General features: G+C 36.1%; 2 long non-coding RNA genes across 2 annotated transcripts; one reads left to right on the top strand and one right to left on the bottom strand.

The window, feature by feature from the left end:
* Positions 1–8,499: 8,499 nt before the first annotated feature.
* LOC138317039 (uncharacterized) lies at positions 8,500–8,985 on the top strand. The gene is made up of 2 exons (XR_011207700.1): positions 8,500–8,643; positions 8,779–8,985. It is a non-coding gene; the product is annotated as an uncharacterized lncRNA (long non-coding RNA).
* Positions 8,789–11,493, bottom strand: LOC138317038 (uncharacterized). Its single transcript, XR_011207699.1, has 3 exons — positions 11,388–11,493; positions 9,631–9,694; positions 8,789–8,866 (listed from the first exon to the last, which is right to left on the bottom strand). It is a non-coding gene; the product is annotated as an uncharacterized lncRNA (long non-coding RNA).
* Positions 11,494–18,930: the final 7,437 nt, after the last annotated feature.

Raw genomic sequence — 18,930 nt, forward strand, 5'->3', positions numbered from 1 at the left:
TTATGTTATTTCTCTGAAAGTCCTGGAGGGGTTTCATATGTAGATCCAGTTATGTATAAAATATTTCGGGATCAATCAGAAATCGAGATGGGAAACAAGAAAACATCATTTGTTTCGATACAAATACATGTATTTGCCAGAGAGTATTAAGGATCTATTTTAAATTCCATGTTTAGAAAGTCATCTTTCTAGATTCTAATAGTTGAACTTGCTGCTATGGTTCAAATTCCATATGTGAGCATAGTTATGCATATTTTATTTTGGGACCGATCCATTGACACAATGGCCAACTGGTAGTCATCTTTGGTTTTCATATAGGAGTTATTACCCATATTTATGTACTTAATGGACCTTTCTGGGATTTTATAAGTACTCTCTCTCTCTCTTTACCATTGTTGTGCATAATGCACCAATTAAAGCGCGGTAGTCGACAACTTGAAGTTCGTTGCCATGTAGACATACAATTATCAAATATCTTGTTTGATATATATATTTTGATATTCATTTATGTCATAGGGTTGTATTTATTAATGCTCATTTTTGGGACAGATGATATTACAAAATAATGAATATTTGGCTATCTTGGAAATTTTTGACTACCACAGTGCTTAATAGCATTCATATGCATGTAGATATATTTACTTTTTCACTGCAACCCCACTATTTATACTTACCAAGTGCATTTGACATTCAGGGGTGCATGATCTGCTATCCGCCTATTTTCATGTAACGTCATAATTTGTGTGCCATCGATCACATAAACTATAGTTGTTTCGTCCTTGACGATATTGCTTTTTTCCTTAGATATACAAATATCTTTAAATGTTATCATACAATTGTTATCAAATGAAAATGCGTCCAGTTGAAAATTAGGGGAGCATGAATGCCAACTGGACATCGGCTAATTCAACATGAAGCGCTAAAGATATTGGACCCACATATCAAATTGACTAATTTGCAAATCCAATGGTAGACGTCACGATATTTCCTGGGCCTCTTGTTATCGACTGATTTGCTTTTATAATTTGTTTGCGTATGATCATTTGTGATATTGTTGTGAAGATATATTCTATTTACCTTTTCAATCGTTATTGTGTGTTTATTTGTATAAAGCAAATTATTGAGTTGAAAATCTGTGGAGAAACTATCAGTGAACTGTCATGTAGAGCTGTACAAACGCTAACAGCTAAAAACCCTCAGTGATCCTGTCTATCATGTATTCACGTATTTCTGTAGCTTATAAATCAGTGTGGTTTTCCTTTTGTTTACATCGGATGCCTTTACATCTTCAAGTTTTATGTAGTTTCTTATATATTGTCACTGCGAAGTTTTTAAATTATAATTACTTTAACACAGAAACGTACTTCAAAATAGTACAATGGTACTACATGGAGATGTAATTTGTCTTGGTAAGGGTTGCCCCAGTTCCACTTTGCTTCAGCACGCATTCCACGCAAAGGCAATGCAAGAACAAATGGGTATGTACAAATACATGTATAGACAGAAACAAACAATATACAGTGTACGAATAACCAAAGTATTCAGCAAAAAATAGTTACGATAATAGTTAATGATGTTTCATGTATCTCGGTAGTATTTCCTCTTGAATGATTAGATAAGGAAAACAAAACTGCAATATTTCAGCAATCTTTACGAAGCGACAAACCATTTCAAAAACTTTGGATTTGACCGTTTCCATGTGAACGACATTCTTTTCAAAAACAACAAAACGTCAATTATACAGGTACGTCACTTTTGAAGCGGATAAAATGAACTATAGTTACTACTTGAAATATAAGGTTATTTATATCAGTAAATCAATAAAGTTACGAAATTTACACTTGACATATTTTCAGTGAATAAATTGTAACCGATAACCACCCTGTCGAAACAAAAAACGGACGGATGACGAGCAATGGACGAAAGGCGATTTCAATTGCTCGCCAACCATTTGCTGATAGTGGGTTAAAAGTCGTCTTTCAAGATCAGATAAATTCAATAAAGGTATTTTTTGCGGCGTATCCACTGGAGTCGCATACACGAAGATACCTGCTATTAGAGCACAAATTAGAGTATTTGAAACATCGAATTTCACTCTTTTAGTTATTTATATTCGAGACAAAGTTATTGTACGATTAACTTCACTCAAAAGTAATCATAAAAAAATCTTTGATCGGCTTTTCCTGTGACCGTCGATGTAAGTGATAGCACATCAGTTAAAGTACAGCTATAAGCCACGGACTATTGTGACGTCACACGGTTTAGGGCTAGAAAATATGCATAATCGGGCGGTCAGAAAATTTGACCTCGATATCGGCGGTTTACAGGTTATTCCGGTCGCGCGCGGCACGGAGAGGTTTCTACACGGTCTAATAAAGCCATTTCCAGCATAAACTGAAATTATCATTTTTGACTGCACAAATCCTTTAAGTTTTTAATTCCGCTAATATTAGAATAAGCAATAGTGCACCTTATTATCTATTTTATCTTTTTAGGCTTATATATATATATATATATATATATATATATATATATATAACTCTACAGGTAGGGTTAGCCTTTACATCCTGGGTCTCACCTATTATCATAGATCACAAAGAAAGTCTGATATACCTTATTATTCACAACATAGGTATTCCTAATTGATTACTAAGTGGTTCCCATCAGTTTCTCGGCGGACAAAATAAGACGAAGTCCTGACTCGTTGATTAGCTTTGTGTACCCGGACACTGTATTTATGTGCGGCAAGAGTACATGGTTTATTTGTGAACTCTGAGCCGTCTGTATGTGAGTGAATTTGATACATTTCCCCTATCGTGGACATGTGAGTTAGGAGTTTGATATAGTCTAGTGTTACCACTATGCGTGTTTCGTTGTGGTAAGTCATTTAGACATATCCACACGCTTCATTACCCATAATTTTGACGGCTTTTTTCATGTTGAAGGAATTTACTTGATAGATTCTTGAATTTTATGTGTGGCCATTGGCTGTAGCAGAGTTGCGTAATTTATCCCCTACCATAATTACGTTACAGTGGGCCGATAGTACAGAGACCACCCATACGGGGTAAATTAACCCCTCAGGAAAGTTAAACATTTTATTGAATTTACAGGTAGCACGCAAACGAAAACAATACTTAGCTAGGCTGGTAATAAGATAACTGGGGAATGACGGAGAGAGAAAGTAACATTTGTCTATGACTTTGTACGATATCTATGGTCAAGGGTCAGAGGCTCCCCCAGCTAACAGTGCACTTGTTGTGCATCAACGTACATGTAATATGTACAAACGATAGGCACAGATGTATGTATACATACGTGGATGTATTTTATTTATCTCTGTGTAAACGCTGCCATGAAATTCTATCCTTCTGCAGGTTCTTCCGAGAGACAATCGACCTTCAAGAAATGAAGGGTCCCTTTGCGGAAATGCTTCACTGCAATGATCCTGTATACATGTCAGGTAGGTCGCTATTGTTGTTCCAATTGTTGGCGCCGACACCGTATTACCTTTTGTCTTGGATCATGCTGACTGATCACGTTTCTTCGGGGATTTGTATCAGCAATTCACTTTTTTCCAATATGTTCTAAAATGGACTGTTGACAAATTAAAAAAAAAACGTATTATATACATAGGATCTTAAATTGATCTCAATTTCTTATGAATTTTATGAGACAAGTCTTAGAATTTTTATTTTTTGATAGCCTTTGGTACCAAGAATATAACACTTCATTGTTGTTTTATCACTTACATAAATTGGTATTCCATCATTGCTTAGCAAACGCAACGCCTATTACTTGGTTTAGACCGTTATTTTGATTCAGAATCCATATATAGACCGCAAAGCTTGAATGAACCCATATTAGTTAGATCAATTATCTAATTTAGTAGATATCTATCAAACCACTTAACCAAACATTTTTCTAAATATTTACTTTCTGTTTTAAATGCTATAAAACAGATATTTGTCATGCATTTTAGTACTTAACAAGTAAATACACATATTGAATGTCGTAATATAGATGTGAACTTGTTGACAGCAGGTCGGCTTTTATTGTCAAAGCAAATTATGTCGTTTTTGGCATTTAAATTTCTTGTTTCACCTTCGCGTATTGTGAATTCATTTTTACACAATTTTAATTGCCTTTTACACGTCTATCAGTGACGGATTTCGTTATTGGCGTGTAACACTAATTAACTCACCTGGGCACACGATCTACAGGTGAGAGTAATTAGTCTGTACAGGTGGTCCAGTGGTGTCAGAACGTAGTTAAATGGTAATGTATCTGGTATAGCAGAATTTACAAAAAAAGGATAAAGATAACGGGTATGGGGAGTATTGCAAGTGAGAACCTAGATATGTGAAACAAGGTCACAGGTTGGAGGGTACGAACAGTAGACATTTCTAGGACAGCACGAGATTCTGTGTCCTTCATGTGTGTGCAAAGTGTCGACATGACCCCACCAAGTCACCGATCTGTGCAATAACTAACTGGATGTAAACCATATACATAATAGGTGTCAACGTATAATACGCACGCAACACCACTCGACCACCATTGTTCACTTTCATCATGACCGCAGTGGCAGCCATTCTTTTTCCCTCTACAACTTCCACAAGCACTTGTCTCTGAGGTATTTTGAAAGAAGGCATCAATCAGGCCGGGTCTGCAGGTGCCAAATTCGTGATTCCTTGTCACCCTTCTTACCTTAATCTTACATGGAGTTGTACCTGGTCTCACAATCAGTGCGACACTGGGAAGGAAAGGTAAACAGGGAATCAATCAATCGATTAGTGCATGATCCTAAGGACTTGAACATTTCATGTAGGATCTGCTGTTTGATTAACACGCCATTGAGAAAGCCCGTCCCACCATTGTTGTTTCGGAGGGGTACAAGACTGCCTCTCCACGCTAATGTGTTGGATTGTCAATGCATTTCCTGTTTTGTGTGCCCGTATTGTATCTCGTTGATGGGACACTCCACGACTCCATCAATCAGCGCCTGTCCCTTACCCGGACCACATCACAGCCGCAACACACGCTTACCAACTCCAGGCTTTATTACATATTGAGTCAAATGGCTATAGGAATTTAACATATATTGACCATTCTGTTAATAAAGATCTAGATTTTATAATTAAGGCCACTCCTTGAATTCCTTCTGTCGCAATCTAGCTATTTGGCATCACTTCACTTGGGAAGGCGTCTCGATTAAGAATGATGAGAGATGATAGAAAAATGTTGTTGGTTAACAACTCATTTTAATTAATGCAACGTTTCGCGTTGTTCAACATTTCTGCAAATACCTAAGAAAATATATTGGTTTCCTTAATAAAAATAACAGAGTTCCAAGAAAGTAATGCAAAACTAATTTTTGGGAGAAATGGAAACGTTTTGGATTTATGAAAAAAAAAATTATAAATAAAAATACCGGTATTTCGCAAATCAGCAGCTTCTTCTGTCCGATTTACAGCCCAACAATCCAATATTTCGTGTAATTATCAACTTTTAAATGACCTGCTTAGGTGGTGGATTTTACCGCAAAGGAACAAATGTCGACGTTTATCAAAATTATTTATTAGAACAGCAACTCTTTCCAGTCGTGGTACGTAATTTATGGTTTTATCGATAGGAGACGCTTACTGCTCAGGAATGGATCAAGATATTTAACGCTGTTAAAAAATAAGATATTCTGACCAATCTAACAGATGATGCTCTAACTATTTTTATGGGTCGAGCTAAGATATTAACTCAAATGGTTGATCACGATATTCTCCTACGCATTGTATAGAATTTAATTTTAATATGGTTTCTCTCATTTTTATGTCCTCATAAAACTATATTAGGTCATTGATAATGCAAACATCAGACTTTAAGGTATCGAATCAGGTGCCAATTGCGTTTGTTTAATATATACTACTACTTGCACATTATCTTTGACATAATCGGTGCCGTAGCTGGATAACATTCAAACTTATATACTCTGACAGGATCGCTCGTAGACTGTTGATGCGTGTTATAAATTGATACAATTTTCACCATGGTAACTCTATACACGGCTACAGCGCCACTTTGGGACTTGCTAATGAGCAGATAAAATCAGGTTACCGTTTATATGTAAATGAGCAAATTAGATAATTTAATCAATCGTCGATTGTCTAAACCAGGATCGTTTAGCATTTGAAATTCTAGAACGTTTTCGGTTGCTTCACACCTGCCCCCCAAAGTTAACACTGAACGCGATAATTTAATAAATCCGGAACTGCGCCTTTACCGACCATGTTATCGTAATGTAAGAATCTCCCCCGGGATGGTCTGTTAGCCTGGTGCTTTTACTCGATAGGAGAATGTCTTCCCCCAACAGTGCCATTTACGGCCACTATCAAAGTCAATGATTTACACGTTGTCAGTTAGATACATGTTACAAACCGACTAATTTGATAATTGATATTTGATGCATTAGGCAAAGCATCAAGAACGGAATTGCCTGCTTTTGTTATTTCATGCAAATCATTCATCTGGAAAAAAGCTCGCGGATATGTTTTCACCGTCGGGTATTAGTGTTAACCCTTGCTGTGTCAGTGCTGGTGATTTCATTGGCGTATCGTTTTATTTGGTTTTTAATTGTTATTATTACACAAATCAAGGCTTGAAATGACATTGTCTATTTTTGTAAAACAGCCAAGTGCCCTCCTGGGAAAAACAAAATCGTAACGAGATGTCGATGCTTTCTCACATTATGTAACTACAAAGGCTGGGAAAAAAGATAAAAAAAATCAAAGCCAAAAACAAATAAAGAAACTTCATTCTTTTTAAGTTTATTTGGCGATAACGTGACTGGAATGAATGTATTGTTACATTTTTATGTTATTTAGATGTTTGTGTAAGGGAGTTTTGGTGTTTACTGTTCTCACCTCACAACCGCTAGATGTCAGGATAATCACTTGACATGTCAGCGCCCTCTGGCGGCACAGGATAATGAGTGAGAATTGCGAATGGCGATGCACGTCCGAAACATGTTCCACTGAAGTAGACGGGGCGTATTAGTGGTTTGACACGCGACTGAACACAGCTCTATCCATCAAGCTTTTTTATCTGTCATATGAACTTGATAATCTGTGGAAACCTATTGTAATTTCTCTTGTCGAATGGCGACTTCACTCTATCGCACGTCAAGACGCGGTGTGAAAACATGGCGATCATCCTGTCGATATGGCGGAGAAAATGTCAGATGAAGAGTAGGGATGTATTTCAAACTGATATCTACTGTGATGTGAATACATGTCATGAAAAGTAAGAGACACATCGTCTGAAATAACGCTCACTCGAGAGTGTCGGCTAGCCCAGGTCTAGGGTTTGGTCACTTTCACTGAGGCCGAAATGGCGAATGTCTGGGAGAAAGTTGCGATATAATAACAATGTTAGGGGAGTGATTGGCTTCAGAAAGTAGACATGTAATAGTCACCTATACCTGCTAAGCGCATCTATTTTCATACTGCCATTGGCGGGAGTCTGTCTTCTGGACCACAGGCTTCATATGATGATTTTACTTTATCTATTCTTCTCTTTCCATGTGGATTTCAGTATATTCCTACAAGAAAAAACAAAAACAAAATCGCTCATATCAGAACCCATTAAGAATAAGTATGAAGGTACTGGACTTTAGAGTGATAGTTTGATGCTATTGGCCTCCTTCTGTGCATCTTTTCTATTGTCAAGATGATGAATGTCTTCAGACTTATATCCCTTGTGAGTAGATATCGATTGTGGTGTCATTACTGTGAAAACAAAATGACGTTACACTCATAACAACTGTAATATGCAAATACAGAATATAAATTCAAGTTGATAATAAAAGTTTCTTAACAATGTCCATTTCCGATTCTAGGCATTTAGACTGTTAATATTTATAAATGTTGCAAGATATATTTAGTTTATTCTTTTCAAAATTTCCCGGTTCCCTGTGAAAGAGAATAGAAATCATGTCGAGAATTCCCGGCCTGCCATCCACCTTCCAGGATGATATGTACGTAGTGTCTCCTGTCGGATGGTAAGGAATGTTCATTTGTTAGCTGGTCTATGATGGAGGGTGCCAGTGGACAGTTAATACCATTGTGTTTTGACCTGTCCACCAACATGTTGTTAAGTGGGTACCTAGAGAGCGTTAATGGCGTTTTAAATTTGAGTTTTACCTCAAATAACAGTGTGGACCACTGGGGTGTTTACCCTGGTGTCCTCGCCCGTATGACCGTGTGTTAGGACTGGGAACTTTACGACTAAAACATGGTGTTTAACGCCAACTTGACGAGCAGTAAGTAAGTTCCAATTTTTCAGGCGAAGTCAGAGAGCGGTTCTGATATGGGTATTATCTAGTGAGTAGGACATTAACGGCCTTATCTAGATCTGTCATCGCCAGGTACAGGTGTGCTGGCCACGAACCGTCCTCAGCGACACCCATTCAACAGGCCTGTATTTTGTCAGTTTTTACGACTGTGATTTGAACACTAGGTCGACAATGAGTTAGCTGACAACGTATAATCACTCTGAGATATATGTAAAAGATTTAGTTACCTACTATCACTAAACAATATCATTTTTGGTTGACAGAATTCATCTGGAGGAGTAGACGAAATAATACGAGTAAGTTATATTTCCTACTTGGTCGACCCTGGTAATCAGATATGTAATTTTAACTGAATTTTGCATTGTAACTAGTCATAAAATTAATGTTTTACAACATACCAATGTTCTTACATATAATCATCAATTTTACAGATTGATCCATCCGGAAGGTTCGATGTGTGTGGTGCTTCACGAGAATGCGATCGATCACTGTGATGTTAGCCCACTGTACCTTTGTCATCTGTAAACACAACGGAGATATGATGTCATTCAACATCGCATATACCAGCGTCCAAAACAAAATACCCTTTGTTTACTTATAGCAATGTCAGTTTTCTAAAGTAAACGTAATGGATTGATGTCAATGTTTCATCGCTCTTGTTTAACTTCGTCTTACTTTGTAAGCATCCAAGTCATATTTTGATACTGATTCCACGGTCGTTAATGGAGGCAGTATCTGGAACGACTCCTTATTTACATTTTAAAACTTATTGTACATAATTGATTTTGTTGATCAGTCTACAGCTTCATATAATTGATAATAATTATATTTTTATAATGATAGACTGCGTTGAAATTATCTTTTGAGATGTTCGGCGGTTCTAAAATTATTATTCTCATTCTTCAAACTATGTTACAAATATAGTGCTTCAATAATTAAGCAGTTGCTATTCATCGGTTGCCTATATATAGCTACATGTATGTAACGATATTACCAACCTTTATGTACTGTTAAACAGCTTACCTTCGCGGTGACTTATTATTTTCTATTATTTATTTTTACGATTGAGTCATATTTCCTACTCTATCTGTGATCAGAGCACTTTACCGTTTTCTGACCATCTGCGAAATTGAACCGCTCGCTAAAATCAGTTGGTCTACATTACGTATCTATCCATACTGCTATCATATCAATATTTGCGTAAACTTAAATCAACTTAAAACAAAGGAAGGAAAAGAGGAATAAAAATGAAATAAAGCTTGTGAGAATGGTTGGTGACTTACTTGGAGACCAGGACATACAGGGTGACACATAACAGGCCCTTCTCCAATTTTTGGTGGTATTTCACTAAAACAGAAACACAACCATTGTTGTATACTAAACACCACATTAAGATTGGTATCACTTGTATTTAGTGTGGCGTAAGTTTTATAGCAAAGCATATCCGAAACATATTGATCATTTTCCTTTTTGGGGTAAATTAAGTTATCGAGAAAACAATTTTCGGAACTTTAAAATATCTATAGAAGAAACATAAAAACTGTAATGTAACTATGATTTGGTGTTTATCACTACGACAGAACAGTCCGACCGATGAGTAGCGGTTACGAGCTGTACTGGTTTGACAACATAACTGGTATATTAAGATCACGATGATAGACTTTGTTTATTGCTGTACCTCATATCTGTATCGAAGCTATGATTGTCGTATTTCTAAATTCAATTTTCACCAAAGCGTTGTTGGAAACTTAATGGTTCACAAATCAACAGAGACTGTCATAGAGAGCTGCTAACTTGATAAGTAGGTATTTAACGTCCACGATATGCACGTGTTGGCGTTTACACGAGCGTTTTTAACACAATTAGTATTGATCAGCCTACAAACACTCCCTTTCTAATCGATTATACATCTACAATCACATGTCTGAGGTACACATGTGATTAATTCCAAACGGAACAAAAACAGTCTACCACAACAAGTTAACTAATGTTAGTATCAACAGAATGAGTTACCTATATAAGGTAAACTAGAAATTCATTTCAATTCATTTCAGACGACAAATATAGTAATTATACGGAGAGGAACCATCGTTTGCGTTTTGCTATATTAGTTCCTATAGGTGAAAATCATGTTCCTTTCTGAACACACAATATATGCAATCACAATAGACTTTTCAGTGCTTAGAATCACAGGCTTACTTACCATATTTTTTTCTCTTTCTTATGAAACCGAATGCAAAGTGCAAGACGAAATGAGCACAGCCCGAACATTACAGATAACATTTTAAGGAATTGACATATTGGTCACTAATAATTATAAGTGTTTATTGAATAAAATTGCAAGGCATTAAAGACGTTTACATGGACTAAAAGCTTACCGTATATTAGACCTCTACCTATAGTCTGAAAAAACATATGTTGGGTTGTTTTATATGGTGGCTGATTTTGACCATATTACATTAAAAAGCGATCGAGTCATGCTTGGCGTATTGTCGCCCTTCGCTTGGCACATTACCGCACTGTCGCTCTTCGCATGGCGCATTGTCGCTTTTCAGTTGTCGTACTGTTGCTCTTTGCATGCAGGTATCGCCATTGCGACAGTACAACATGGTCAGCACCATATTGTTGTAAAAGATTTTGCTATCATTCGCATTGATGTAAAACGAACCTGGACCTCAGTGTGGACCTTGAAGTGAGTCTCAACAAATAGATAAAGAATGTTATATCAGATTATAATGTTACCTTTCTTATGACAAACGATGTTCCTACTGGTTCTAATTGTTACCTGTATTGTTACCTGTATTGTTACTTAGACTTAATGACAAACGGCACATCTTACGGGTAACGCGTATCTCTTTATCTAAACGGCTTCTCGTTACTCAGTGCGTCCGAGCCTAGCTCGTCTTTTCATTACCTGTCAAATCACTTGCGTTAGGGTGTATATTTCGTTGGATATGTTTTGTTGAAAACTTCTAAACAAGACGTTTGTACCATATAATCATGTTAGGTTTATGAAGTGAGAGCCTTGCTAATAACAAACCTGTATGTTGACGGGTCGTCCTCCGAGAACTCACGAGAGGTGCGGACAGTCCGCCATTGTTTAGTGATTTTCCTGTTTAAATGTTTGTGGAGATTTCCTATCAGATATAACAGGTGCTGTGTGTTATCGTCGCTTAGCATCATGATTTATCTGAATACGTCACTACAAACGATCGAACGAAATCGCGTGAGGGTGCCCTGATGGGGTACAGGACTAATGATCATTACTCTACGGACTGCTTCAAGCTTGCTGATTTCGTATAGCTTAGTGTCATTTTGTTAAATATTCCTTGGTGTGTATGTAATTATTGGTTATATAACGTTCGCCTCTTATGCTAAGTGTCCACGCAATGCTTTCAAATTACTTAGTTCTTAACGAGTCATAACTGTTAATTGAACTTTGTGTACTTTATGAAAGCGTGTTGCATGTTGTAAGCAAATAATACAGTGATCAAAGGAATATGATATTTCTGTGCACACCACACAAGTCTGTAAATGGGCATGCTCGTGCGCAATAGTGAGGCGTAGCGTGACTTATCCGTAGGCTATGGGTACCCCGTTATATACCTCCCCAATAACCCCAATGAAGGGCATGATTTACGCCCCGGGAACAAAACGTGGGGGGTCGGGCTTACCCATATACTTTATTTCTACTATCGGTCTCTGTACCAAACTCATTGTAACTGTTTTGGGATCTTTGATGTATTTATGTTGAAATTAGAAGGTAAGGTGTCAGTGAGTAATGTGTTTTCGGAGCAGACCTATCTTTCACCTACGGCCACATTTATCACGGGGCCATATTGACAACCCACAACTTATAGTTGTGTACCCAGAAACACTGGACTAATGCTGACACGTGTCATGGCGCTGATCGGGTCTGATAAAGGTCCATCTTGAGAAAGAGTCAGTATCCCTTGTATTGATTGGCACGTGTGCTCATTGTAAACTATCACAACCTTACTATAGAAAGGTGGATTTAACTTTTATTGGGTGATGAACTTTTAGTTATTAGTTAATCTTCTCACCATTCACTGTAGTGCTTGTGCCTGACATGTATGTAAGAATCATGAGCCATGTTTGGTAAAGTGCAGCTGTATATTTTAGGTAAATGAGAACAATGCTGAAATCATGCTGAATTGTGTACCACATCATTGATCCAACTCACTTAGATAGTAACAGAGATAGTAACAAAACGTTGCAAATCAATATAGGGAAATAACTTCCTTCTATACAAATATTGTACCACGTAAAGAGTAAGCACTCACACCAACTTGTCAACTGTAAACTCTGTTAAAATCTGGAATATATCGATATAAAGCCAAGACAGGTGACGACAAGTATTTCAAAATTTGTGAACATAATCATCACCATTATCGTGATTTCACTATCTGAGACAGAATTAATCCCTGTCGCCTTTAGAGCGGTTTAAACGCATAGCAAAATCACGCATGCGCTATATAGAAACAAAAAAGTAGCACTCGTTTTTTTAGCTGTTTTCCATTTCAATACACTCGTCCTCTATGATGGAACTCTTTCTGGAGATAATTACCCATCATCAGCATTTTGATGACTGAACCGGAAGTGTTTTTCCGCACACGATTGCAAACAGCAGCAAATACGTCATTTGACCGGAAATAGTCATGAGGAGGACAGATTTTGCGCAGTATCGTATTCCTATTTTAAATTAATCATCAACATTAGCTTGTAAGCAAATCAATTTAAACGTCTCGCTGAAACAATCAAATAGTCGAACACTGCATTTAGAGTACGAACACAATTTTCAAAATAAACAGCTTCCCTTTTTAGTTCTTGTTATATTATCTGATGACATGAAAACAATATGGAAAATGAAAATCCACTAATCGCTGCAGTTATGATTATATCTATGGAAAACACAACGCTGTGTTATCAAGATCGGCGTTTCCGTTGCAGAAGACAACAACCTTATGGTGTAGGCCTATAGGGAAAACATTCCGTTTATCGAATTCTTTTAGCTTTGTTTTGACAATTAAAGTTATGTTATCATTTTTGTGATTTCTAATGCATCAATTTACATAATTATTTGTCGATTCTACATCATGTCGTCTTTCCATACTGTGAGTTTAATTCCACAAAAATCAAACAGATGTGTATGTTTTTATTGGCAGTTTGGTTGATATTTCATTACTAACCAAAGGGTTATTGTTTTCTTTTTCTTTTACAATTCGAAAATAAAATGTTTTATAAGATTTGTCTAAACAACAAAATTTACTTCAACAGGTATAATAACAGAGGATGTGACGTTTGTTGTCACCCTTCACATTAACATTAAAGACACCCGACCTTATAGACCTACTGACATACCTTCTAATAAACAAAACACAAAACATCTTCTTGCCTTGACTGGGTTAATTTCAGCAAGTGATAAGTGACTATTTATAACGTTTATAGAATAACGTTCCTGCATTATCACAAATTGAGAAAAATAATAGAACAATTATATTACAAGAATCGTATAAAGCCGATTTACCCTGACAAAAGCAATCCTCTGAAGGACCAGCTCCATCAACGTTACCTGTGTCTATAATGTGTACTAGCCCAGACTGTGGAAGACAGAATGTTATTACTCTGTGGTATCTGAATGTTGAGTCTACAGTTGATATGGTATTAACATGTTTAACACGTGCTTTCCTCTTCGTCAACACCATACAAGGGTTAAGTACATGTAATGACAATATGGAGGACAGGTGACAGAGACTTGTTTATATAAATCGTGTTGCATAAAACACAATTCGTGTCATTACTTCAAAGGCATTTATATATGTAAAAGGGTTAAATACGGCAATTTAAACTTGTATCTCAATGGTATTTTGTTGTTTTTGTTTGAATTGTGAACGGTACAGTAATAGAAGACCATATGAAAAGTGTGTGTGTGTGGGGGGGGGGGGGGTTCTTACAATTCATAGTTTAAACAGGTTTTTTTGTGATTTAAAACATTTTCTTTGTATGACGAATAACATTTTAACTCTTTGTTTTTCCCCAAAATAAGTCAATATGGATTTCTGAGGGTATATATTAGGGTATTGATGAACTAAGAATGAAAATGAAATACGAGAACGGGGATTTAGAATAAATATCGACACAGCGAGTGATATCTGTAGAGAAGGGGTGGTATTTAGATAGGGAGGCAGTCAGTACGGTTCGCCTCATGAAATGCCAAAATATATCTGTCGGTTGAAGGAGACGCTTGTGGCGCTGTTTAGATACGCGATAATTTGTGAAGAAACAATTAAGAATGGCTCTATATCTGAAATAAAACAGAAAACGGGATAAGGATGTACTATAGTAACGCCGGCAAGGTATCTCTAAACATTTCACGTCTTCCATACGACCTCGTTTACAGTTCCCCTGGTATGTTGTGGGGAAAGCCAATTGGCGCCATGCACAATTAAGGGACTCAAAGGGCAGAGAAAGGGGTCGTAACTCAGGGCGCTATCTTGTCGATGAAAACCTTTGGGGGATATCTCACGTCATGGCTGTCGTACCACTTCCGGTCCTAACACCGTTCGTAGCGGAAGGTGTCATAGCGACACGATACGGGGAACAGTGTGTTTCATGTGGAGGTACAGACATGCGCAGTCTCTAAGGACGCGCAACAATTCCGCGGCTTACTTTACATGTCAAACACGCGTAATTGGAAGCGAAACATCTACCGTATGTTGAAGGAACTATTTCCGGTCTCTGATAAAACGCTTGTCGTTTGCTTAAAGTTTAATGCTAGAATTTAGACTTTTAGTTGTTTTAATACTAAATATATTTAGTCATGTTCAAAAATGGAAATATAAACAATGTCATGTTTGTTGACAACGATAAACTGTCAAGGCAGGCTCACTTGTTTCTGTGATATGATTCAGCAGATTCCATTATTGTAGCTACAGTTTTACTGTAATATATATCAATGATAAAAAGTAAAAACCTCTGATAACTACATTGTAGTATTCAGATGCGTTTTCATCAAGACAAAACAATTCAAATTTATAAACGACATTTAATTTCAGTAGACATACCTGTATTTTGATTTGTATAAGTGTGACATAAAGGAATTAGGCCATTGTGTCAATCCAGTGTAGACGGTATTATGTAATTGTTGCGAAATTACTATCATAAGATGACATTAAATGAATTTATGTCAACGTATTTGATGTTTTTCAACATTTGAGCTACATTACAGGCCCCTTAAGTATTTAATAACATTTTTTCTAACTACACTGCAATATACAAAAGTTAGGAAAATAAACATGATGAAAACAATCTGGACAATATCATCATATTTTCTTCAGATCAACAAGACTAGATACCCCAAAGAAACTCATGCCATGTCACACACTGTATTGTCATATGGCTTTTCATAATCAAGTACATGGACCATGTGGCGTTCGGTTTAAAATCAATAATGAACGATATTATTCTTCAATTAATATACATTTTGTATGTGGCATATGATTATATATAATGTATTACCTATAAATATGAAATACCCATTTCGTACATGTAATGTTCACAATTTGATAGCAAATATAGCAATGCATCGTTTGATTATCGAATAGAGTCATAAAAGTCAAAGACCTTCATTTTGTTATAGTTACAAAGTGTGATAAGTATGTAATGGTTATACAGACATCAATTCATAAAAAGAGAGCGTATTCCTTACACTCTATTCCTTTCAGTGTGTAAGAGTCAGCGGTTTAAAACAATTATTCGATTCTACTTATGATAAGTTAGTTGTTACAGTTAAAACTCGTTCATTCATGCCTTAATGTAAAATGCTGTTAACACGTTGAAAGTTTAATTGAGTTTTAGAGTCTATCTGCATATATATCAATGAAATTGATATCCGTGATTGTGGACCATGTTCTGACCAAACATAGGCGATGACGTCACTAGATGTACTGCCTTCACAAGAACCACTTGTTTGAGCTGTGTGGTGGGACGTTAGACTAGGGCCCATAATGGTGCTGATGATCAAAGTGTATATATCGCGTATTAAGGTTACAATGAGCACAATAGATGTTCAGTTAGGGAGTAAGCAGATCGAGTATCTGTGCGTGGTAGATCTCCCCATGTGCGAGGTTTCACAAATTGGTAGACATGCAAAATTGGCTTTTCACAACCGTAAACATTTAACACAGAGCGTTGATAAGCTGTAGGTCTGAGGCAGGTGTTACCCGTACAGGTAAATCAACATACGATCATACCCTCCGATATAGGTACCGCTTGATTTCATGCTAATGTTTTAGGAAACCCACTGGAATACTTGGCACTGTTTTTGATGTTGACCTGTTAAATTGGCCGATACGAATATTTTTTTTCATTAAAATAGAGAGTTGTTTATACAGAAAAGAGTCCAAAAGGCCTCAACACAAATTGATTACACGCTATTTTTAATTTACCTTCTCTAGTTTGCTCTTTATGAATACATCTGTAGTTCATGAGAGTGGCCGTTAAAGTAAACCCGCTGACTCTTTTTTCAATTGTTATTATTCTTGATGTGTGTAATTACTTATTAACGTTCACTTCGATAGACTCTTCGAATTAACCAATTCATTCAGGTACTTAATTAACTAATTCATTCAGGTACTTATAATAGAATTACTTTATTTCCTATTTATTAGTTTGATATTCCTAAAAGTATGGATTAGGTACAATATCAAGCATATCTTTCCGTAGATCACTGATAATTCATAAATGCGGGAAATCATTGTGTTTAAATTTTGCATTGAAAACAACCACCTCTACTCCTAATTGATTACTAAAGATACTTATATTTTTTTATCACACCCCATATGTTTTACGGCCTCCTGTTACCTCCATTGAGATCGTGACTGAAGTCAGTTTTACCAGACTTCTATATAGAACGCTGTGTTCTTTTTCGACATGTATTATGGCGCTGTGGGTGCGTTTTTTGGGGAATATCAAATTAATTATTGTCATCCCAGTGAATTCGATATTTAGATTTAATAATGAGTCATTGTGATTATCATCAATACAAAATACTGTGAAATGGATATCTTGTCATGCAGTATAGCATTAATATTTTTGTCATAATTTGTGATAATTGTGACGAATTCTGAAATATTTGGGCGAAAAATCGATTTTATCTGTTTATCGTCTCATTTCTAACTATTTATGCAGACTGATTTTTAACGTACATTGATATTTAAAACCATAGTAACAATTTGTATCTATAGTAATAATATGCTGTCTCATTTTGTCGTGGTTTTACGGAATTCCATTTAATGTCCAAAATATCATCAGATCAAACATATATGTGTGTTTAATGAATTAAGATAGATGCCAGAAACACAAAAATTCTTTCATTGCAACTGACAATATTCATACATATTTTTTTTCATTACAATTATAATCCACAGAACACAAATAATAAAGGCCTTGATATAGACAGAATGTAGACTTGTTGACGATTTCGTCTACAAAAACCCCTCCCATATGGCAAGGATATCCCAAAATTAGCCCAGTCTGATCAGATAGGCTGACAGACCTGTCAGCACGCTACAAAAATACACGCTCTTATATTTCTATTGAGAAAATCGTAACAAGACGAAAGTGTTTACCGTGTACGGGAGCATGCGTAACACCAGTGTAATCTCGGGCCGTCATCTGACGGTCCTAAAGATACAGTACCTTTATATAACCCTTAATACTTGTCAATCACAGATGGAGTCACGTCGGTACAAAGTTTCTCGGTTATGTGAAAATAAGTGTTAAAACATGACTTCAATCTGCCGTGTATAACTTTTTGTTGACGGCATTGTGTAAACAAAAGTAACGGAATATATCCGTGGCATATGTATCGGGCTACTTCCGGTTTATTTATCCCAGTCTGCTTGGCTGCAGTATAAAGCTTGGACCTTTTGTTCGCATAAAAAAACATTTATTCGTAATTGAAGAATATAAATCGTTCAGGTCATAATTTAGTTTTTTGGTTTTAGGGAACCTCAAAAAGGTTATGAACAAAAATGTTAATTTTTCCTTTGTCATCAACGCATTTCTTATTAATGCTGCAACTACACCATTGCATTATTTCCCTACCGTTGTTCTATTTAGCTTCTATATACATATCTTCTTTTTTCTTTATCCATAATAAACCTGTAATAAAACCAATTATCTACACTCTTCCCAATCCAATTTTACCTTACAGTGATGCATGCACATCAATCATTAGAAGAAAACAAAAATATCTAACAAGAACAAAAACGTGAAAAAATAAGATATAATATTATTTTAATGCAAGTGCTCCACCGCCGACGGAGCATAAATGATATTCATTATTTTAACAATAATTGGTGTATTATCGTGTTTATATATGTCTAATTAACACAAAAAATAATATAAAATAATTTATTTTGCCGTTGGTGCATGCGCAATCAGTACATCATTCCATATAGGATATAGTGCTGTGGAATTTTTTCGGGATGCAATTAATTATTTTTCATATTTTTAACTTGAAGTAAAATTAGAAGCTCAAACTTTTCAATGTTGGTAAT

Source organism: Argopecten irradians, chromosome 2 (assembly GCF_041381155.1).
Source record: "Argopecten irradians isolate NY chromosome 2, Ai_NY, whole genome shotgun sequence".
Taxonomy (NCBI): Eukaryota; Metazoa; Mollusca; class Bivalvia; order Pectinida; family Pectinidae; genus Argopecten; species Argopecten irradians.